Source organism: Desmodus rotundus, chromosome 7 (assembly GCF_022682495.2).
Source record: "Desmodus rotundus isolate HL8 chromosome 7, HLdesRot8A.1, whole genome shotgun sequence".
Lineage (NCBI taxonomy): Eukaryota > Metazoa > Chordata > Mammalia > Chiroptera > Phyllostomidae > Desmodus > Desmodus rotundus.
Window position 1 is genome coordinate 92,310,293 of NC_071393.1, and position 23,875 is coordinate 92,334,167.

The 23,875-nt window shown below is 41.8% G+C and overlaps 1 protein-coding gene and 1 pseudogene across 5 annotated transcripts in view; one reads left to right on the forward strand and one right to left on the reverse strand.

Annotated features, from left to right (window-relative positions):
• Positions 1–23,875, forward strand: part of TLN2 (talin 2) — a 412,505-nt gene that overhangs the window by 190,944 nt on the left and 197,686 nt on the right. The gene's annotated exons all lie outside the window — the stretch shown is intronic.
• LOC112311028 (obg-like ATPase 1) lies at positions 728–2,069 on the reverse strand (annotated as a pseudogene).

Consider the following 23,875-nt stretch of genomic DNA (forward strand, 5'->3'; position numbering starts at 1 on the left):
TTTTATGTGCATTTCTGTTTAAAGAACTTTATTTCACATATATGGTTGATTCATTAACATTAAACTCAGTGACCAACAGAACTGTATCTCTAGCCTGAATGAAGCTTATCTAACATATTTTTCATAAAGCACATCACAGCCTTCTTGCACTTAGGCACTAGACAGCACTGTGCTTGGGGCCACTTTAAACATCCAAACCATCGACAAAAACACAAAAATGTGAAATCATGACACTGAATAAACTGGAGAAAGGGCACTTGTTTACAGCCCAAGAGCTGAAGCAAAAAGGCAGGATGTCGTTGGCATGGACCTTCGCTGGGAATGTGCATGTCAGGTGACTCAGAGTTTTTACCACTTTGCACATGTCCACAAATAACCAGGAAAGTGCTATGTGTGGCTTTTTTGTTTTTACAAGTGTTTTCTTGAGTGTAGACATCTGGAGTACTGTAAAACATGCGTTATCTGTAGATTCAAAGAGGAGCAAGCCACAGCGTCCTCACCATCAAAGGTATCAGGCTTGGCGCTCCTCCCTCCCTCTCTCTCTCTCTCTCTCTCTCTCTCTGTCTCTCTCTCTCTCTCTCTCTCTCTGTCTCTCTCTGTCTCTCTGTCTCTCTCTCTGTGTCTCTCTCTGTGTGTGTGTCTCTCTCTCTCTCTCTCTCTCTCTCTCTCTCTCTCTCTCTCTCTCTCTCTCTCTCTCTCGGCCCATGCACACACTTCACCTGGGCCTGTGCTGAGTAAGGGTTCTGGTTGCGGTGCTGCGAACCCGGCCTTAAACTGCTTTGCCAAACTGCTTCATGTCTTGTTCGCTTCCAGGTACTTTTCTCTCCTCCATGCTCAATTCTTGCACCTTGAGTTCCAAGGCCCCACTGAAAGGAATGACCAAGGCACCTGGGCCATACCTGTCCACCCACTCTTTAATTTTTATCAACCATTTGTTTTTCTTTCTAATGTAGTCTTTTTCAGCAGGATTAACGAAGTACCAGGGGTGCCCAACCTTTTGGTGTCTCTGTGCCACACTGGAAAATGAAAAGTTGTCTTGGGCCACACATTAAATACATTGCAGCATGTAATCACAAAAAGAAAATCTCATAATGTTTTAAGTAAATTTATGATTTTGTATTGGGCTGCATTCACAGCCCTCTTGGGCTGCATGCGGCCTGTGGGCCGCAGGTAGGACCCCTGAAGTAGACCATTGGTTTTGAGGTCAGAAATAAGTGTTTATTCAGCACTTCAGTCTTTTTGTCATTCCAGTCAGGTTAAAAGCAAACAGGTTTCTTCTGATCTGAAACCCAGGGTTCAACTTTGCACATTATGCCATATTCAGGTTTTATTTCTTTATCTCCTCTTCCCACAGCCACTTTTTCTAGTTTATCTGTAATGAGCCCAATTATTTCCTCGTCTGTAAGCTGAAGCTCTTCATGTATTATTTCTGTATCTCAAATAGGATCTACACTTCCTTCAGCATGCATGATAGCATCATCTTCAAAAGCGCATGTTAGATGAAAGATTCCATCACAGGTAATAAAATGACATAAAAAGGCATTTCCCAGGCCTTGTGCATTGTGAGCTCCTTTTACAGGATCAGCAATACCCACTACATGTAGAAAGGCAGGAATTTTGCTTGCTGATTTGTGGTACTGGCAAAGAAAAATGAAACCTTTCATCTGGCACAGGTGCTCCGCTTTCATTAGAGTCAATAGTGCAGAACTGGAAATTGTATTCTGAAGCCTGGCTATTGGTTGGTACATTGAAGAAGGTAGATTTCCCAACACCTGGCAGTCCAACAATACCAATTTTCAAGGAGATTCCATATCTTCCAGTGACCGGGTGTGGTTTAATTCCATCACCTCCCTTTTGGGAGGACATGGTGCTTGGGGCAAGTGATGACAAGGGGCCCCTGAGGCAGTGGCAGACAGATCTTACCCACAGCTGGAGGTGGGGAGGAAGGAGGACAGAGCAGAGAGCGCAGGCCCAGCGCCTCTGCTGAGCAGCACGTGTGACAGTGGTGGCTGTGCTATGAGTTTTAGTTTTGTGATTACAAGTAAATTTGAGTTGGTGAATTTGCACACATAGAATCTGCAAACAATAAGGACTGACTGTGTATCTGTGTTACTACTACATGTGTACTATGTATAGTAATTACATGTTTTATTATACCTACTAAACACATTGATGTCTCTGTGGACCTTTGTCCATTCATCTATTGATTTGGAAAACCATGAATTCACACCAATACTTTAAATTCCAGTTTAACACCATTGGGGTCCTTTTAGTTTTCCCCTGTTTGGGGCCACCGTGCTCCCCGCCCCCATCAGCTATCTTACTCTTTTCCTGCATAATGACTTTAAGGCTGGGTTTTTCGGAAGGGAAGGCTGGGAGCAAGAGGAGGAGGGGTGTGATTACATGTTATGATCACATTTATATTCTATATTTCAATTTAAAATAGGATGATATTCAAATATTTTTAAAGCCTCCTTTTTTTCTTATAATTTGAGACAATACAATCAAATTTGAGGAAAAAAAACTAAAACTTTAAAACTGATAAGGTGGGGGAATTGAAAACTGACTTTATACTATTGACTTATGGCAGCGCCATGCCGTTGGGCAAAGAGAAACACCTGCCCTCTTCTAGGCTCAGGTGTGAATGATAGGGTCGCGAGCTGCGCCAGAGCCTCGGGAGTGTGTTGTGCCTGGGGACATGTGGAGGCGTCTGCCTCCCTCGGTACATGGCGAGTCCCTGGAGGGCAAGGGACCATGTCCGACTTATTACTGTGTCACCGTAGCCTGGCCTATGAAGTGACTGGTGAACATTTGTGACTTTATGTGACCGCATTCCACTAGCGGGTTATCCAGTCTTCGTCTGGAGGCCTTTCCTTATCTCCAAATGCTCTTGCCTCTTTTCCTTCAGTTTTTCAGGGACACTCATTTCTCTTCTTCCTGCAGGAAGCCTTCCAGGCCCTCACTAACCAGAGGAATCATTCTTGAGTTTCCGAAGGCTCTGGAGAGTTTTACAGCCTAGTAGTTAAACAGTAGCTTTGGATTCTCAGTTCTACCACTTACTAGCAACTTGGTCAGCAACAGTGTGCTGACCTTTCCCAATTGGCTTAATTATCTGTAAAATGGAGATGAGCAGTGCCTGCCTCACATGCTTTGAGTGAGGAGGGTCGTGCGAGGCAGCGTTTGGAAGGGCCTTGGCACAGTGGCTGTCCCTAGTCTCAGCGGAGATGTCGGTTGTGAAGGACTGTTGATCCGGCACTGAGCGTGTCGTGCTCCATTCCAGAGTATGTAGGCCCTTTTCCCCACGTGATGCTGCCCTCCGGATTGGGGTAGAGATCTTGTTTCCTCTCCCTTGTTTGTGTCTAACCTTCACCCCCACTGGTCCTCCTGGCCCCCTCCTGTGTAGCCCAACCCTGTGCACCAGTAGGTGTTGGATATCTGTTGATTTGTCCTTGAACAGTCCTCCAGCACTCTGATACCTGTCTATTGCGACATAATTGTGCTAGTAGAGCAGTTTCCTTTCCTTGTGTCAGAGTGCTGGGAGATGCTGATTAGTTTTCCCAGCCTTTCTTCTCTTCTTGACTATGACTCAATATGCTGTATTACATGGTCGATGCCGCAGTCTGCTTCTGCTAGGAGGTGTCGTGTTCCGTGCTTTCTCCTCAGTGCAAGCACTGCCCTCCGTCCCTACTGGATTCTTAGGCTGGCGCTCTTTAGACAAAGAAGTGTCTGTACAATTTCCTTTTCTTTTTACCTTTGAGAATGATGGCAGTGAATGCCAAGAAGTTCTTGAAACACAGCACACTGCTGATCTGGTTATCTGCCAGCCCTGGGTCTTTATGGCCAGGCCTTCTAGTAACTGAATTGGGTTTTGTGAAACCACAGCAGCAAAGCATGAGATACAGTGGATAATGAGCCTGCCTGCTTTTGAGACTTCCCCCCCTTTCCTTCCACCGGTAAAACACTTTGTTAAATAAGCTGTGTTCTTTGAAATGTCCTCTCACTGTTTAAAACTGACTTTTGTACTTGATAGGTGACACCCACGGGACTGGCTTAACCAGTACCCATTCTGTCATTGCTGTGATGGTTCTGTGTTGTGTCGAAATGTTGGCGTGGTAGTCTCCCCTTCTGAGTGGGGGACACGTTCCAAGACCCCCGTGGATGCCTGAAACCACGACTCGTACCAGACCCTGTATGTACTAAGTTTTTTCCTGTATGTGCATACATAGCTTTGATAAAGTTTAATTAAAAATTAGGCACAGTAAGAGATTAACAGCTCTCTGATAACCCAGATGGCTCCTACGTGACTAATAGGTGGGTAGCACATACAACGTGGATACGCTGGGCAAAGGGATGTCCAGGGTAGGGTGGAGCTGGAAGGTGTGACATTTCATCACACTATTCAGGACAGTGTGAAATTTAAAATGTACAAATTGTTTATTTCTGGAATCTTCCATATAACGTTTCAGATCTCAGTTGACTGCAGGTAACTGAAACCCTGGAGAGCAAAGCTGCAGATAAGGGGGACCACTGTATCGTAAGGACTCAGCATTTGCTCTGATGGATCAGTGCAAAGCGTTGCTCCAGGGTTTACTGCCTAATCTTTTTACTGAAGATGGGAGATTAGTTGTCTGAGGTAGAACTGGAAAGAAATATTAGGTATCTTTCATAGCTTTGTGAGAGCAGTAACCAGAACTCAGGAATCAGTACATAGTAGCAGGGGATACAGGTAGTAGTTAAAAGCTCAGGCTTGGGGCTCAGATGTCTGTGTTCAAATCCTGGCTCTGCCACTCATTAGCTCTGCAGCCACTGGTAATTTGTTGTCTGTCTTTGTTGCCTCAGTTTATTCACCTATCAATAGGTCCGATGGTTTTGTTTTAGTACTTACCTTCATAAGGTTTTTTTAGGGTATTCACAGCATGGAATACATAGAATCGAGCACAGGGTCAACACTTAATAAATGTATGCTGTTGTTCTTATTAATATGCTTTGCTGCTTTTCATTATGATTTGTGTTATAGGGATAGGGCCAAAATTAAAATCCACCTTCACAATGATCAATGGTCCACTTATGCTCTAGTTCCTTTAAAGGAGGTAACGCTGTGTGTAGAATGTGTTGCACAGCCAGTGGGTCCTGTGGCCCACAGAACTACAAACAGCTGCTGGGGAAGAATTGGAACTCACCACATCGTCCGTAGGAACATAAAATGGTACAGCCTATTTGGTGGTTCCTTCAGCTTTTCGTGTCCTATGTTTTTATTTTTAAAATCTCTTTTAACGCATATAACTTTTATTATGGCATATATATAAAGTATAAGGTATGATCTAACTTAATTTTTGCAGATAAACAATTTGCCCAGCACCACTTTTTGAGTAAACATAACATCTATCATCTGTCCCAGCCATTCTACTCCTCAGTATTTACCCAAGAAATGTAAGTTATGTCCGTAGGAAGACTTGTACGTGGATGTCAAAGGCAGGGCAGTGGATACAATGCACTGGTTACTGTGAGCTCTATTTATAATAGCCCCCGACCGGAAACTACTCAACTGCCCATGCGCATGGGAAAGGACCCCTAAGTTGTGCTACATCCACTCAAGGGAATACAACTCAGCAGTGAAAAGAAGTAAACTTCTGGTACATGCAGCAACATGGGTGACTCTCCAGATAATTGTGCTAAGTGAACAAAGCCAGTAAAACAAGCACATGCTACAGGATTCCTTCCGTGTAAAAGCTTTAGAAAATGCGAACTAACGTGTAGTGACAGAAAACAGATCGTGGTTGTCTGAGGAGAGTGGAAAGAGAGGGTTGAGAGGAAGGGCTTATCAAGGGGAACAGGAAAGTGATGTAATGGATATGTTTATTATCTCGATTTCATGGTTTTTTCACAGGTATACATGTACACAAAAGTTAATTGTATATTGTATGTAGTGATCTGTTATTTATGCATTCATAAAAGTGTTTTAAAAAATCAGACCTACTATGGTAAAAAAACCCAACACATTTGCTCTGCTGCTATGTAGCATGACTTTCACCAGCTCGATTAAATGAACACTTGCTAAATTTTTGTTAGCTGTTGCATTTTCTTTTGCAACTTGCAGTGCTTTATTAGAACTTTTTGGAACAATATGCCCATGAAAATTTGAATGACTTTTCTGTGTTGCAATCAAGGCTTTTGTGACAGGTAGAAACATTTGCATTATTATACTGACCTTTTAATTAGCTATGACAGCACCAAAACGTTCTAAATATTTATGTACAGACTTTCCGTTTTGCTGCTTAGAAATCCATTAGCCTCTTTTTCTAGTTGTCTCATGTTCTTCCCTTTTCTTCTCTGCCACACCACTCCACCACCGTTCTTAATGCTCAAAAGAACATTGCCTCCTCCATTGTGAAAGGTATGCAAAGGAATCCTCCTGCTTTCACATACCAGGCTTAACATCAGTTTGCTAAAATTAGTTTAATTAGTCTTGTAATTAGTTTGTCGACAAAAGTCATTTAAAGCTGAGGATCATAAAAAGTTTTAACCTGAAACACACACTTAAATTTTGACCTAAAATAAGTTAACATCATTAAAATGTCCATACTACCCAAAGCAATCTATAGATTCAACACAATTACTATTAAAATACCAATGACATACTTCACAGATCTAGAACAAATATTTCAAAAATTTATATGGAACCTAAAAAGATCCCGAATAACCTAAGCAGTTGTGAGAAAGAACAAAGTTGTAGGGATCACAATACCTGATGTCAAACTGGACTCCAAGTCCACTGTGATAAAAAACAGCCTGGTACTGGCATAAGAACAGACACACTTAGACCGATGGAATAGAATGGAGAGGCCAGAAATGAACCCAAGTCTCTAGGTCAATTGATATGTGACAAAGGGGGCATGAGCATATAATGGAGTAAAGACAGTCTCTTCAAAAAATGGTGTTGGGAAAACAGGAGGGGTGCATGCAAGAAAATGGAACTAGACCACTCACTGACAGCAGAATAAACTCAAAAGTGGTAAAAGACGTAATTCTAAGTCATGATACCATGAATGTCCTAGTGGAAAACACAGGCAGTAAAATTTCAGATATCCCACGTAGGATGACATATCTCCTAGTGCAAGGGAGACAAAGGAAAAAATAAACCAATGGGACTACATCAAATTAAAAAGCTTCTGCTCAGCTGGAGAAACCATCATCAAAATGGAGAACTGACTGTATAGGAAAACATATTTGCCAATGATACATCAGACAAGAGTGTAATCTCCAAAATGTATAAAGAACTCGTATGACTCAACATCAGGAAGATAAATCCAATTAAAAAAGGGCAAAGGACCTGAATAGACACTTCTCCAAGGTGGGCATGCCCCATAGACAATATGAAAATATGATCACTAGCCATCAGAGAGATGCATATTAAAACCACAGTGAGATATTACCTCACACCTGGCAGAATGACCATCATTAATCAACAAACAACAAATGCTGGTGAGGATGTGGAGAAAAGGCAACTCTAGTGCACTATTGGTGATAATACAGACTAGTGCAGCCAGTGTGGAAAACAGCATGGAATTTCCTCGAAAAATTAAAAATGAAACTGCCATTTGACCCAGCAATTCCACTGCTGGGAATATACCCTAAGAATCCTGAAACACCAATCCAAAAGAACCTATGCACCCCAATGTTCATAGCAGCACAATTTATAATAGCCAAGTGCTTAGGAAACAACCTAAGTGCCCATCAGTAGATGAGTGGGTCAAAAACTGTGGTACATTTACACAATGGGATACTACTCAGCAAAAGAAAGAATTCCTACCTTTTGTGACAGCATGGATGGAACTGGAGACTGTTACACTAAGTGAAATAAGCCAGACGGTGAAAGACAAATACCATATGATCTCACTTATAAGAGGAATCTAATGAACAAAATAAACTAATGAGCAAACTAGAACTTAGAGACATAGAAACATGGAACAGACAGGTGCCAGAGGGAGGAGGAAGGGGGATGATGGTGGACAGAAGGGAAAGGATCAAAGAGCATGTATGAGTGACCCATGGACATGGACAATGGTGTGGGGATTGACTGTGCGAGCAGGGTCTGGCTTGGGCAGAGGAGGGCAAAGGGGGAAAAACGGGGACAGCTGTAATAGAATAGCAGCAATAATAAATATATTTATATTAAAAAAACATATAGACTAGTAGGCATACCATGCAATGGTGCGTATAGCCTACCCACTGAAGAGTTGCTTTTAACTTGTCAGGTGTAGAAGTCGGCTACGAGACTGCCTACTGTATGTGCACATTGTAGGAAATCAAAGTACAGCAAACGACAAATCATTTATAAAGCCAGACAGCCAGAATTTAAAGACCATAAAATTCAGGTGAAGGTACTGAGAAGTACAGATCAGCAGTTACAGAATAGTCACTGGGATGAGAAGTAGAGCATAGAGAATATAGTCCATATATTGTAATAACTATCCATGGTGTCAAATGGATACTGGAAATATCGGGGGGGGGCACTTTGTAAAGTATGTGATAGTCTAACTAATGTGCGGTACAACGGAAACTAATACAAAATAGTAGTGAATGTAAACAAATATATACCTTTGATTAAATGAAAAAATGCTTTCGCAGTATCTATCATGGTATGTTTTTTCTTTTTTAATTTGTTAATTACATTTAAGGATTTTTTATTATTAAAGTCATCCTTAGGTAGGATAGACCCGGCTTGATTATGCTGTATAATCTTTTACATACACCGTCGAATTCAGTTTGCAGATCTCTTGCTTAGGATTTTTGCATCTGTGTTCCTGAGTGAAATGGGCCGGTAACAATTCCTTTCACAGAAAGTATTAATCTGATTTTGAAATGAGAATGTCATCGTTATAGAATAACATGAGAAATGTTTCTGCTTATTATCCTCGTAGTGTTAGCATGAGTTTGTGCAGTTGGGGGGATCAATTTCCTGACAGTTTTATAGAATTTTCCTATCAAATCACCTGAGCCTACTGCTTTTATTGTGGGGGATTTCTTAACTATCAGATAAACTTCTTTCATAAATTTATATTAATAAATGTAGAATTCTCAAAAAATTGTATGTATGTTTAGTTGGATATTTTGTCTTTCGTGTGTAGTTTGTTATTTTGTGTTCTCATGAAAAAAGCAGTGATGAATGTCCTCAAACGTACATACTTATTTCTAATTATTTCCTCTCAGTAGCGTTCTGGGAGTGAAATCTAAAGAGGATGACCACATTTAAGACTTTTAAACAACATTGCCGTATGGACTGCCCGAAAAACCGGTCGCTCCTGTGGAGGGGAGTGCATGTTTCACTGTGCTTCTTGCCCATACAGTGAGCACTTGGTCCCGGCTGTCCTGACAGAATGAATGACCTGTGTGGGTTTGTATTTTAAAGCTGTTATTGAAGATTAATTTCATTTTTCCTTTTTATTTTTCTTGCTATTTGTATTCTTTTGTGAAAAACATGCTACTATTCTTCAGCCATTTTGCATTAGGATATTTTATTGTTTGCTTTATTTTAGCTATAGCTACTTTCTCTGATAGTAACTTTTGTCAGATGATACAGACATATTTTCAAAGTTCATCACTCATCTCCTCACTTAACAAAATATTTTTATTTTTACACCATAAGATCTCATGGTGATTTCAGTTCTTGCATTGTTTTTACTCAGAAAACCTTTCACAACCTGACCCAGGTAGATTGCATAAATCTTACTGTTTTATGCTTTTATTTTAAAATTTTAACTTTTAATTTATATAAATTTTATTATGATATATACAGGTAAGTATGATCTAACTTAATACTTTCTCAGATAAGCAATTTCCAGCACCACTTTTTAAATATCCTTCCCTCCCCCTGTGGAGTTCTGGGGGAGTTTTGGTGACGTAGGAAGGTGGTGTGTGTGTGTTGTGTCTGTTTCCTTTATCTGCTTGTACCTTACTGCCCTGAGGGTGTAATCATTTGAGCCTTATTGTTAGTTTTATTGTCTGATGAGCAAGTTTCCACTTCTTCAGCATTTTTCTTACCATTTTCAATATATTTTCCTCTGCAATAACTATTTCTACGTGGGGTATATCCCAGGCTTTTAGGGATGTCATGAGTTGCTCCCCAGTTTTCACCTTCTTGGGTAATTTCACTGGGAATCTCGTTGGAATTCAAGAGCCTTTCCTACCTCCCCTGAACATTTGTCTCTTTCATCCCTAACATGATGGTGTTCAACCTTTACTAAAAAAAGGTGCTTTTTGCTATTGCTTCTTCATCTAGTCTGAGTTGTCTCATTAATCTCGTATTTTTTTAGAGGGCACTTGATGAATAATAATTACTTTTTCGGAAGAGCAGTGCAGAGATGCCATGTTCCGGTGGCCTGGGTGGGCCTCGCCATCTGGTCTGGCTGCAGCAGAACAGGAGTGTCACCGGAATGAGCATCTTCAAGCGTGGTTCACTTCTCACTGCTCAGCAGAGGAGTTACTGCATGTCCCTGTCGGCGTTTGGAGTTGGGCGCAGGGCTTCACGAGGCTCAGATTGTTTGGACTGTCACTTTATAAACCCCAGTGCACAGGCATTATCAGCAGTGGGGTCAGCTGCTTCATTTTCAGCCTGTCAGCTTTCTACATTTGGAGAAAATAGTACAGCGGCTGGAAATGTGTCTGAGCAGGAGGCAGAAGTTAGCCGGTCAAGTCCGTTTGTCACCTCTACATGATGCGTTAGTCCAGAGGGTCTGCCTGATGATGAGCATGGTGACTCGCAGCCTGTCCTTGACATGTTTTCCCTCTGGAACCATCCTCTGAACTCCTTTTGGTGATCATCTCCTGGTCTGGGCTTCTCAGTCTGCCCTGCCCCCTGGCTGAGTTACATTGACATTTCACCTCCCTGATCTAATGTGCAGAGGTACTCACTTACCATCAACTTCCCATTTATATAAGAACTACAAGCACACTTGAAGAAAGAAGAAATACAGCTGTAGCAGAAGCAGCGGGATGCACTGGTCGTTCTCCCCACTTTGGCATACCTCTGTAAGCAGCCCTGTGTGGCTGTCACACCTGCATCAGAGAGGCCGCCTGATGTGGCCCAGCTGTTACCTTGCACCTCTCACTGCTGAACCTCCTGCTCTTGATGAGTCTGTCACAGTGAATGGCTCCCAATTGGGGTTTCTGTTCATTCTGGTTTTCTGGAACTTCTAAATCAAATGTGTAGAGCAGGGGAAAGATTTTAGTGCTAAAGATGTAAAGGAAGGAATTTGTACCTTCTGTTAGAGAAAACATACTCTGTAGCCTTTAAAGATGGGACAAAGGGCAGAGTTTGTATTCTTCTAGATGAAACGTCCTTTCTGAAAAAAAGAAGTATCTTAAAGAAGGTCAGTTTCCCCGAGCCGATTCATCTCCCAGGTGATGCTTCAGATGTACATTTTGCTTCTTCAGTAACAGCAAGATGTTTCACAGTCGCCCAAAACCTTGGGAAACATTTTTACAGAATTACATTTAATTTCAAGCTTCACTTGAAAGTTTTCTTCTATACCTTCATCCACATTTTATTTAAATACTCTGATAGGACCATGTCCAACTTCACTGACTATCTGGTGGTACAAAAGTTGAGAAATTTGTTTCATTTTTCTCCTCCCACTCCCCACTCTTCCTTACTGCCGCTGTGACAGAGAGAGGCAGGCCAGTGGACACAGGCACCTATCACTGGAGTTGATGACCAACGCTGTGGATCCCTAATGTTGACAGAAGACTAAGTAGGAGCTCCAGGTCAGAGGGCGTGGATGCAACCGTTGTGAACTGGTTGTATGTTAAAACGTACCTGTGTGTGCCGTGGGGAGGTTCTCAGTGAGGCGTACACTTCCACTGAAGCCAGTGTGCTGGGCCGTGTGCTGCGTGTCAGGACTAGTGTGTGAGGGAGCCTGTGTCTCTGTCCGTGCGCTGGGGGGACGAGATAGAAGGCAGGCTGGGTGAGTTACACATTCAACAGATCCTTACAAACACTTTTCATTATTATGAAGGTGGTTGTCCCTCAAAACAGAGTACTTGCAGGTGTGGAAGGGTTTTCTAAAGCTTTCTGGTTTGTTTCTCCTTATTGTTTTTATTTTTAAATTTAATCTTTATTGTATTTTTTCATTACCATTTAGTCCCCTTATACATCCGTCCCCCTAGCAAGCACCACATTGTTGCCCATGTCCATGAGTCCTTTGCATTAGTTTTTAGAGTGAAGTATTGTGCTGAAGATGTTGGAAACCTTTCCCAGCTTTATTTGTATGGAAGAAAAAGTTTAGTTAGAAAACAAGTTTTGTGAAAATGGCTCCCTTTCTGGCAAGCATTAACCCTACAACTTAAATGCACGGTGTATAAACCAATTTATAGGATTGAACGGTTGTGTTTTTAATTTTTGCAAAATATCTTGGAAAAGCAAATTAGCATTTCTAGCTGTGGCCTGTACTATGCCCCGTTTTATGTTCTCAGTTTAATTAGGTTATTTGGCCTGGATGCTGAAATGTTTACTTTTTAACAGAGCATAGCAATGAGTTAAAAATGTGCTGTGTGTTGTCTTTAATCTTTCTTGCGTTGGTGTGAGGACATAGTCCTGTGTCTTTTGCCCGGAAAATGCCATTTAATTTTTATGTTTGACTCTGATAACACAGCTCTATTCCTTCAGAGAAGTGGGGAAGCTATTGGTGTGGGCTTACTCATAGTTGTGGCTTTTCTGAGCTCATCTTCAATCTATCTCTTCACATGAGGTCACTCACATGCCTCATTATCCTGTTATGATGGCTGTGTATAGAATATTCTGTATTTTCCTAATTCTACAGAAAGTGTTTTTATATCGAGGTAATTCTTGCCAGAAGAGTTAAATTTGACTCTTCATTAATAACTGTAGTGGGTTGACTCATGTCGCCTCCAAATTCATGTCCACCTGAAACCACAGAATGTGACCTTATTTGGAAATAGTCTTTGCAGAGGCAATTACTTAAGGATGGAGATGAGATCATACTAGATTAATCCGATGCCTGGTGTCCTTATAAGAAGAGGAGAGGACACACAGATGCACACAAGGAAGAGAGCCACGCGAAGACGGAGCCCCCGGAAAGCTCAGAGAGACAAGGAACGATTCTTCATGGGGAGTGTGGCCCACCAGCAACTCTTGACTCCAGACTTCTGGCTTCTGTAGCTGTGGGAGAATAAATTTCTTCTGTTTTAAGGTGCCCATTATGTGGTAGTATTTTATGATAGTTATGGGGAACGAACATAACAACCAATACAAAAGGGCAGAAATTTAAGGTGAGCCTCTTACTGACCTTCAGCTTGAGGTGCTCTGAGTTTTGCAAGGTTTTAAACCGCAGTGTTTATAATCAGTGCCATAAAACGTGACGCATGCAAGAAACTCCTGTGTTGGTGCACCTGCCATTTTACTTTGGTCAATATATTGTAAAAGGCAATTTACCAGAATCTGGTACCACTCAAAGGAGCTTGCGTGATCTTTTTAATCTGCACCTTTTGAGAGTGGTCTGTGAGGCTAGATGCCTGCTGCCTTTGTTGTTTCATCAAAGTGAATTTTCAGGTTCTTGAAACCTGCTTTGTATAGCACCAGGGGGTTAAGGAATCGATTGTGTGTCTTAAGCGTCTGTTTGCTCACGTTGTCAGTGCTGAAGGACTCAGGTTAGCGTGTCAACAAGCACGTTGAAAACCTGAGAAGGATACAGGACAGTGCTGTGCCTCACCGTCCTCTTGAATGTTCAGTGGGGCATTTGGCATTTGCAGCACAATATGCTGCCCCGTTGCTCTCAGGATGAGGAGGAAGGAAAGTCAACACACAGTTACTGAAAGCAAGGAAAACAGTCTCCTTAAATGACTCTTTTAAAACAAAGGTCAATAAAGGCAAAATGGCAGCATGTTGGTAGCATTAATTCAACTTCCCTGTGTATCCCCAGCCCTATACAACAGTCCCCCCTTATCCATGATTTTGCTCGTATGTGGTTTCAGTTACCCACAGACTGAAAATATTAAATGGAAATGTCCAGAAATAAACAATTCATAAGTTTTAAATTGCACACTGTTCTGAGTAGCATGATTAAATTTCTCACCATCCCTCTCCCTCCCCCTCCTACCCAGGATCTAAATCATCCCTTTTTCTACTGTCTCCACTCTGTACATGCCACCTGCCCATTGGTTACTTAGTAGCTGCCTTGGTTGTCAGATCAGTTGTGTGTGTGTGTGTGTGTGTGAGAGAGAGAGAGAGAGAGAGAGAGAGAGAGAGAGAGATCACATAACTTTTATTAGTCTAGTTACAACTGTTCCATTTTATTATTAGTTGTTATTCATCTTACTGTGCCTCATTTGTAAATTAAACTTTATCATAAGTATGTATAGGGAAAAAAAGTATAGTATGTACAGAGTTCAGTACAATCTGTGGTTTCAGAAACTTACTGGGAGTCTTGGAACATATCCCTGTGGATAAGGGGAGACTGCTGTATTCGCAAACGTGCCCTGGAAGCTTAAATTGAGGTAGTTCAGGTCCTCATACTGTGAAACTCAGTTATGGAACAGTAGTATGTTCACCTGAAGAGATGGTGGAGGCACGTGGATGGTGCAGTTTTACCCTTCGGCATGGTGTACTTTGTCTAGGCTTCTAGGAACAGGGGCTCCCATTGGCTGCGAAGATCTCCCTGCCCACAGAAAAATTGGCCCAATATAATAGAACCTTGTATTCCCACTATCAGGTGCTCAAAAGGAGGACAAAATCTGGAGGTTGCTGTCTAGCCAATTCTACTACGGCACCGATGGCCTCGGGACGGAAAGGCACTTTGGAGTGGAGACTTGCTCTGCTAGTGTTAGGTGTCATGCACACACATTAAGGAAAACCTTGCTGGTGTCCAGAAGAAAACACGTTCCATCATCCTTCCCGGAAGGCATCGCACGCAAGCCAAGCTTTTCTTGGTTTGATGGAACTCAGGGCTGGCATGTGGGGGGGAGCAAAGGAAAGGGCAAGAGCATCTTTTGAATATGAACTCTAGAAGGCATAGCTTACTCGATTTAACTTAATCTTCAGGGTATTCCTATGATTAGTAGGCATTGATATTCTTAATGTAGAAATGATTATTAGTCTTAATTTGGAAAGTGAATATGAAAATGATAACGTGATTCACTCCATGTTTTACAATTAAGTAATTAGTGGGGACTTTTTTTAGGGCACAGAAGGAAAGAAATGGGGGAAGGGTGTGAGTGAATAGTGTATGCATGTGTTTGTATATAGAGAGGAATTTATTTTCCTGATGATTTTTTAAAATATTTTATTGTTGAATTACAGTTGTCGTTTTCCCTGATGATTTCCGATTTCAGCCATTTAACTGCAATTTTAGAAGGACTGTTTCTGGTCTGGAGGGCTAGTGGGGTCGTGGGGGGAGGTACCCAGCATCCACCCTCCATTCAGTCCCGTTTGTAGGGTGTGGGCTGGGGTGTGATGAGTTCCTTAATCCGTTAAACAGGTGGCCCCTTGATATGCACAAAGTGGGTGCAGAGGAAGCCATGGCTCTTCTCTCCTTCCTTAAGTAATGTAATTAATAATATAGATTAAATAACATGGCATGAGATAAATTTGTTTACTGGAGACCATTCTATACTCTGCCCTTATTTTAAAATGCAGACGGTAGTGTTTTATAATTTTCATCTTACATGTATACTCACTGAGTAGTCTTGTCTTATTTAATATATAAATTGATTATTTTTTGCCTGTGTCAGTGATAAGAGACAAGAGCTTCCTTGGTCCTGCACTGTATCATGAATAATCTAACATTATCTTAATAAAACGAGATGGAGCTTGGGTTTCTCTTGAGCCAGTTCTATATCCTTAATAACCCCATAAGCTGCCCACAGAGCATCCATCACTGCCCAGACCAATCTCGCGGCGGCCGTCGATGTTGCCCGTTGTCTCTGTGCGCCCTGCACAGCTGGCTGTAAGCACCGGCCTGTCTTTCCTGCTCCAGCTGACAGGGCTAATCAGGATGATCACTGCGGCCTCCCCTCCGCGTGCCACGTGCACTAAGTGGATTTGCTTTACTTAATATCTATGTGGAGTGACTGTTTGACTGGGCAGTGGAGATTTTAACTAAGCCCTCAGCGGATAAACCTGTGCTGCGGCAGAAAAACATTAAACATCGCTGTATCAATGGAAGCAAACCTCTGGCACAGGATCTCCCGAACCAGGTGAGTGAAGGTAAATAGTATAGCACTTTAGAATTATTTTCGGGATTATTTTTCTATGACTAAGCATGAAGAAGGCTGGTGGTTTGAATATATGTAGAAAATAATTTGTTTTATTTTTACTGAAAATCTCATAGTTCGTAAATCAAAGGAGAAGTTAGCTTGTCCTATACAGCTCGCCCAGTGCTCTAACATTTTACAAAACCAGGTGTAAGTTTGTGCGTGGGCTTCAGCTGGCTCTGCTGCTGAAAAATGGTTGTAAGTTCACTCTTTGGTTCACATAGGAAATGTCAGACCTGTATGGACTGTACGTGCATCCAGCCTTGGGTTTAAGTCACAGCTAACCCATGCCAGCACCGACTGAGCTCAACATTTGGTGAAGATGATCAGCTTTGGGGTTACTGTTAATACTAACGTACATAAGAATTTAGAATATGCATTTTCTTCTAATCCTTTGTTCTTAGCAAATTGACTGTCATGGGGAAGTTTTTCCTTAGATGTAAAACCTTTGGTTTTTGCTGTTTGTTTTGAGTTCCTGTGTTTCCTCTGGGGGTGAGAATAGGGTTGATAACAGTAAAATCTGAGGGAAGGACGCATGCACTCTCATTTTGGGAAGATGTGTTGATTTGTCACTCCACTGAGGAGGGGTCTATCACGTTAACCGCCGATGTGAGGTCTGCCCTCGGCTGGTTCTTTGCTTGGGATGTTCCTGCAATTTCCCCCCTTGCTGTCTGTCATCTGTGTGATGGATGAGATCCAGGATTTCCACGACTTACCTCACAGCAGAGGAGAATGAGGGATCTGATAACTCAATAGTGGGATGGGGGTGGGTGTGCCCTAAGGGCCTGGCTTCAAGTGGTTTCATAATAGAGCTCCATGTGAATTTTGTATCCCACTCAGAAACCAGTATATTGGGACTGGTTTTCAATAGCCGGGTTAAGTCTAACCTTTATTAGATCCAGAAATAGTCACGCTGTTTGACCTGCAGCTCTGTGTGTTCTTTGCGTATTGTCACACATTTCCATATTTGTCCCCAGGTTTGATAAAATTAAATTGGTCTTAAATGGCTCGCAGTATTACTTTTCTGTTGGATTTAAAAGTTACTGGAGCACTTCAAAAAAATTCCTTGCTTCTTGCCTGATGAAGGAAGCCATCTCTGCTCTTCCAAACGCGTCATGTCTGCAACCCCACAGATGGGTGGGCTGTTTTGGCCCAGGAAGGGCTTGAAGTACATGGGATAGTGCATGTGATCCGGCTGTTTTGTAGCTTTGTCTCAGATATTGTCTCAGATGTGGAAAGACACACGATGTTCTCTTACAGAGGCAGAGAGGACAGAAAGTATCAGCTAAGAGAGAAAAAAAGGAGACGGCAGTAACAGATAAGCTTTGGCAGTTTTTCTCTGCGGCTTTGTCAGGGTGTCTTCAAGCACTGGAGTGCTGATTTAGTTTCTCAGCTGTCCTGTATGCAATGTCAAGTGTGTGTGTGTGGGGGGTGCAGTTATGGACATATACACTTGATGAGAGTAAAAACAAGAAGAGGACTATTTTTTTTAAGGTAAGTTTAAAGACTAAAAGCACCACATTGTGACATCTACTGACCAAATAAGAAGAAACAATGCAATTAAGAGAGAGCGAGCCCATCTTCATCAGAAGCTGTTGCCTTGGGCCACTGGAGCCTGCTGACCTGAGAGCTACAATTCTTGTACCAGTAATATCTTAGGTTGCTTTTTTTTTTTTTTTTGGCTCCTGAGGGGAGTTTCTTGGGCTTTGGGGATAACTGGAAGATGCAGGGGTGTGTATTGTCATTGTGCTAGTCACCAAGTCTGCTGTGGGCGTCGTATCAGTGGGGCCCTTCACGGGAGGACCCATCCACAAATGTCATTGCTCACATCTTACAAATCATGCAGACCAGCCCTGTGGGGCTTAGCTTTTCACTAGCAAATGTGCAGATCAGCCTTCAGGCCGTGACTCAGGCCCCTGACCTACTTTCCTGGGTACTCATGCCTAAATGAACCCGTTAGGAGAGCTCTTCCAAGGTGGAGTCATTTTGATCACAACTGGAAATCTCAAAGTGCTAGCCTGTAGTGGTAGCCCCTACAGTGGGGTAAGGTCTGGCTTTGATGACTGCAGTGTGAGGTGAGGATTTTTCACTATCAGAGACCTAATTATTCATCCGTGTAATTGAATTAAAGCTAAGAAGGCACAGGCTGTGGCTAGTGCAAGGAATAGGAAGAAATGCCTTCTGTCTTGAACCGGTTTTAGCGGTTTCAGCGTCCATTCCATTAGAGTGCAGTGGTGTTGGAGAGTTAAGAGGAAGCCCGCAGCCGCTGGGAACAGCTAGGCTTCGGTGCCCTGGTGGCAGGGAGAGGGCAGGAACTTCCACAGCATATGTTTTGGGGGTTGACACTGATGGGCAGGGAGAAATTTTAATGACGCTTCCTGTCTTTCTAAAGCATAAGGTTCTCTTTCACATTCAGCCGATCTGGGCTTCCATGTTTCTAGCCAGGCTTTCAGACTACACTCTCTTGATGTAATTTTGCTGGAGGCTGCAGAGATCTGAGTGGCAGACAGGAAGGGATGCTGGACAAGGGATTGCAGGCTGCCCTTGCGTGAGCGTGCAGTAGGGGGAGGCAAGGGGACATGGGGTCTGTAGGAAGGGTAGACCTGAATTCCCTGCGAAATCCATTTTCATTCTGTCCAGAATGGGGGGTCAGATGCTACATTCTCCCAGTTGCCAGAGGGCGAGTTTGAGAGCATGTGTCTTCCCACAGCCCTTGACTTCAAGCCGTTCATTCTAATGGTTTTCAAGCATTTGGATGTTAGCACACACAGGGTGACTGGTTGAAGGAAGGGGCAGGGATTAGTCAAAGGACATGTGTGCATGACCCGTGGACATGGACAAGAGTATGGGGATTGCCTTTGGGAAGGGGTGATGGGCTGTGAGAAGGCAGGCAAAGGGGGGAAAATTGGGACAACTGTAATAGCATAAATGGTAAAATATTTTTTAAAAAAGAAAAAAGATTACAATTTTAAATGCTGTATAATTACAATTGATATTTTAATTGAAAATGCAATTTAATGCAAGCATTAAATAATTTTAAAATTATCCACAATTTTATTAAATAACTATCAAAAATAAAAAAGTACATATAAGCCATTAGCACATGTAAGTATATATGAGACATTTTAATAGGAGCTGCCTATACATTTGAGGCTTTCAAAATGATTGACACTTGACTAATTTTTCAGAGCAACAATAATAGGTCATATCGGCTAAAATTGTGTTCTCTGTGGCTGAGGAAAATATGAAGGATTATTTTTGTTGCTTTTTGCTCACCTGAACAAGCAAAGTAAACAGAGGAAAAAAGAACCAGGAAACACCACTGTGCTGGAACAATAACATAAATAGCTTACCGACATCTGCCAACATGGGTCTCTTGTCTCCGGGAAGTAGACGCCCAGGCAGGCGGAAGCACTGTTGACTGGATAATGGGAAATAAATGAACATGCTCACTACGACTTTTATTATTTCCTTCCCTAACGCTAAAGTATTGAATCTCTTGAGACAACCAAACTTAAGAAGCTCAGACTGAAGTTAGTTTTCTCCCTGCAGTGGGTAAGCCAACAGCAAGGATATGTACCCAGACATATGGCTTTGGATGCTGGCTGGCCATTTGGAGGTCACCTGGTCCCCACCACTTATTTTAAACAGGGGGAGAGTGAGACTCAGATGATAAAAGCCTTGTCCAAGGACAGCACAGCTCTTCAAGGCCCTGGATCGCTACCCTGGAAGTCGTACACAAGAGCTTTCAGTGGGACCCTGAACCTGCGGGCCACTGGTGTGATGTTGACATACAGAGGAAACTAAAGGTGTCGCAAATCGTGTTTGATACTGGACACAGAGGAGCTTGAAGAGCATGGCGTCCGTTTTCCCACAAGGACGATGTTTTTCCTCTTGGCAGATATTCAGTTATATTAACATAAGTGTTTTAAACTGCACTCTACCAAAATAGACTTGTGGGCTTATTGTGAGGGTTCAAAGGGAGGACTGAGGTAATTGCTGGTGGTAAAAGTAGCAAGAAACATCTTGCTTTACCATCTTGCGTGGGCTCGCACACCGTTATTGCACATGCCTTTTAAAATTTCATTATCGCCAAAGGCTAATGCAGTTAGAGTAGTTGGACCATTTGGTTTCTTGGCAAAGGAAAATTCTTAAGGGGATGATCCATCTTCCTGGGTGTGCAGGAAGGAAGGTTGGATATTAAATTTGCTATATCATTCTGCATTTTGGGAGGGTGAAGTTACACCCCAAATGTCCCAGTTGCTTCATCATGAGAAGAATTTATAGGGATGCCATTTCTCTCTTGCTGTCTCTTAGTCCCTCCTGATGGTGAGGAAGTTGGTGAATTTTGAGAGCCAGCCAAGGAGGGGATTAGGTAAACAAGGTATTTATTTCTGCTTTTACCTTGTATTCATAGAAAGTAACATTTAATAGCTGCAGTTATTCTTGAGATAAGTGAAGCAGTTTGCTGTATACAGAATCATATTGTAAAACAATGATTTGTACTTTTTAGAGGCTAACTTTGAAATTGAACTGCTATGTATCAGATACTACTTTAAAAATAGAAAGACCTGAATGCATGCCGTGGATTTTGTCTCTTAGCTCTAGCAGATTACCTCTATTTATTTCAGATTTAAAAATCATTTATAATGATGTTATATTATTATTGTTGTACATTAATTTCCTTTACCTTTTCTAATTTCCCAAAGTTTTTGTTCTTTCAGAAAGCATCTTGTCAAAACTTCTAGAATAAATGATTTTTATTAGGCAATTTTCTGCTTGTTGGTTTTCTCCTCTCAGTTTTTTTCAGGTAGGGGTTGGCTTGTTTCCCATACCTTGTGTCATGTGGAGTTTTGAAGTATTTAGCATTGGAATTTAACCCATTAAGATTTTGATTGTGCAGCGACTTTAGTTTTTAATAGAGAAAATTTACGAAAGGGCAAAATACACGAACCATGAACTTGGAAAACGAACAGTCTCCTTTCTATAGCTGAGATATAGAGATCAGAATTTTATAATTATGTTATCATACTAAGGCTCTTTACACTGAGAAGTTTAAGATTAACAATGATGCTAATTGCTCTATTTAAATGTCATGTTACAGTTACTTAGTCTTGGTGACAAGGTGAGGACTGTAGTTTTTTCTCTTTCACTATTAATTCACTGTGTAATTCTGGTGTAAGACTAAAATGATTGTAATTTTGAAAATTTCATATGTCCACTGAGGCTTCCTTGGCCCTTTAAACAACATATTCAAGTTTCACTGCCTAGTTATCTTGGAGTGCCTTGAATAGGCACAATCCCAATTAGACACTGCCTTTGAAACAAGAGCAAAAGTTGAAATAATATTAATACTTACAACAGTGTAGTATACAGAGGACCTTCAATAAGTATTTGCTGAACTAAGTGGAATTGTTCTAAGTATATATGGAATGTAATGGAGACCATATGCTTCCTCTATGTCCTATAAGAAAGACATTTTTCAAAGTAGGTCTAGATATTCAGTCTTCATAATTTAACCTCCCAATTAAGATCTAGGGTTAGAAGAAGGATTGGATGTTCCTGTACCAAGTATAGGGAGAGAAAGTTCAGTAGCCAGTGTAAATGGCATTTCGAGTCTCCCTTCCATAAGATTTGTTCATTGTAGTTAAGTAGACACTTGGTGAAGTAGTTAGGTAGCCATGTTACATGACAGAGCAGTCTATTATTTCAGGAAGAGCTCTTGAGAGGGGTTTTTTTTGTGAAAGCCCCTTGGAGGGCCAGTCTACTCATCAGACCAAACGCTAGAGCAGAAGGCTGCTTATTTCTTATAGAATCAGCGGAGTCCTTGTGGCCTTATGGGAATCGGTCATAAAACAATCGTGGTCCACTGCACCTTGTTTCACTCCAGGAATTCCCTGTCCTGGTAACCTGCAAGGTTTCCCCAAAGAATCCTAATGACTCACCTATTTGGTGGTATAACTCTAAATACTCCATATTTTATATCAGGTACTTTGGTGGTGGAGCAAAATTTAGATGGACCTTACCTAAGCTCCACCACCTCCTTGGTGTCACCAAATTTATGTGGTCCCTGGCTGGGGTAAATGGGATAAACATTGTATGCCTGGCACATAGTAGATGATAAATCCCATCTCTCCATAAGATGTTGCTTCCACGCCAGACACATGTGGCACCTTTTGAGATTATAGTGATCCCAAGGTGAATCCTCTAACAGGGGTGTCCAGTCTGCGGCCTGCAGGTCGCATGCAGCCCAGGATGGCTATGAATACGGTCCAACACAAAACTGTAAACTTACTTAAAACGTTATGAGATTTTTTTGTGATTGTGTGTCTTAATGTATTTAATATGTGGCCTAAGACAACTCTTCTTCTTCCATTGTGGCCCAGAGACACCAAAAGGTTGCACACCCCTGTGAGAAGAACCTAGAGCTGAGCTTTCGGAAGTTATCTCAGTGTTACCAGCTGGGAGTTTTGTTTTTAAAGCTCCATATTGTTGGCCTGACTCTCTCTATTGATATCTATTCGTTTTGTGTTTGTCCTCCCAAAGGAGGCATCTGCTGAAGTTTTTCTGACCTTCTAAGGCAGATTCTCATGAAGCTAGGCCGTGGGCTCTCCGAAGGCAGTGGTTCTGTTTTGATTACAGAGCCTGCCTCAGAGCAGATCTTAGGGACATGTTTGCTCCTTGAGAGTAATGGATATACTGGTTTTGCATCTTTTCTACTAATCTGCCTACGTCTTTCTGAATATGTTTTGGGGTACCTTTTGATCTTCTCTACTTTCATAACATTTGGAGGACCCAAGAAAAGGCAATTATTAAACTATTAAAAAGTAAAGGCTCAGGCAGCAGTTAAAACTGAGAGGTCTAATCCATTTAAGCCTTGAATCATTCCTTTAGAAAATACGTGAGCATATTCTAAAGGTAGTCGAGAATGTATAGACCATTTTAACATCTCATCGTTCTTAATTCAGAAAATCTCTCTGTGTCTGCGAAGTCAGGGACTTTTCCTCAACCTGGCGAGGTGGTGGTCCGTTGTATAACACAGAGAGAGCTGCCGGAACGGCCGTGAGCAACACTGCAAAATCAAACCTAGTGTCACTAGAGGCTGGTGCCCCTGTTTGAATATTTCATTAGCCCTATTGGCTTCAGCATGTAAAATATGCTTTCCCAAAAATAACTTGACCTTTTTTTTTCTTTTTTAAGGCTTATGTAATTAAACTACTTTACTCCTTGAGAATGAACGCTTCCTGGGAAGCCAGGCGTGTTTCCCTTGCTAGTAGGTTGGTCCTTAGAGTGAGTAGCCATGTCTTATGTATATTTATAGTATACTTTAGGGGCTGGCAGAGTACAGACCATATTATTGGTATCTGGAAACTTTTGATCTGATTTCGTTGGGTTAAAGGTGGTATCTCTTAGTGTATGAAGGCTTTCTTTTATTTAGCTAGTCATTTGGAGAGCATAGAGCCCTGAGCTCCACTCCAGTGCTCAAAACACTAGACATCTACTATTACTGAAGGTAATTGTAGAGCCAAAAGAGAAAGTTCAGTTGGTTTCTTCTGCTCTTGTTCATAAATTCATCCTGTGTTTGGAATTCTTTAGCCTTTCTCCCCAC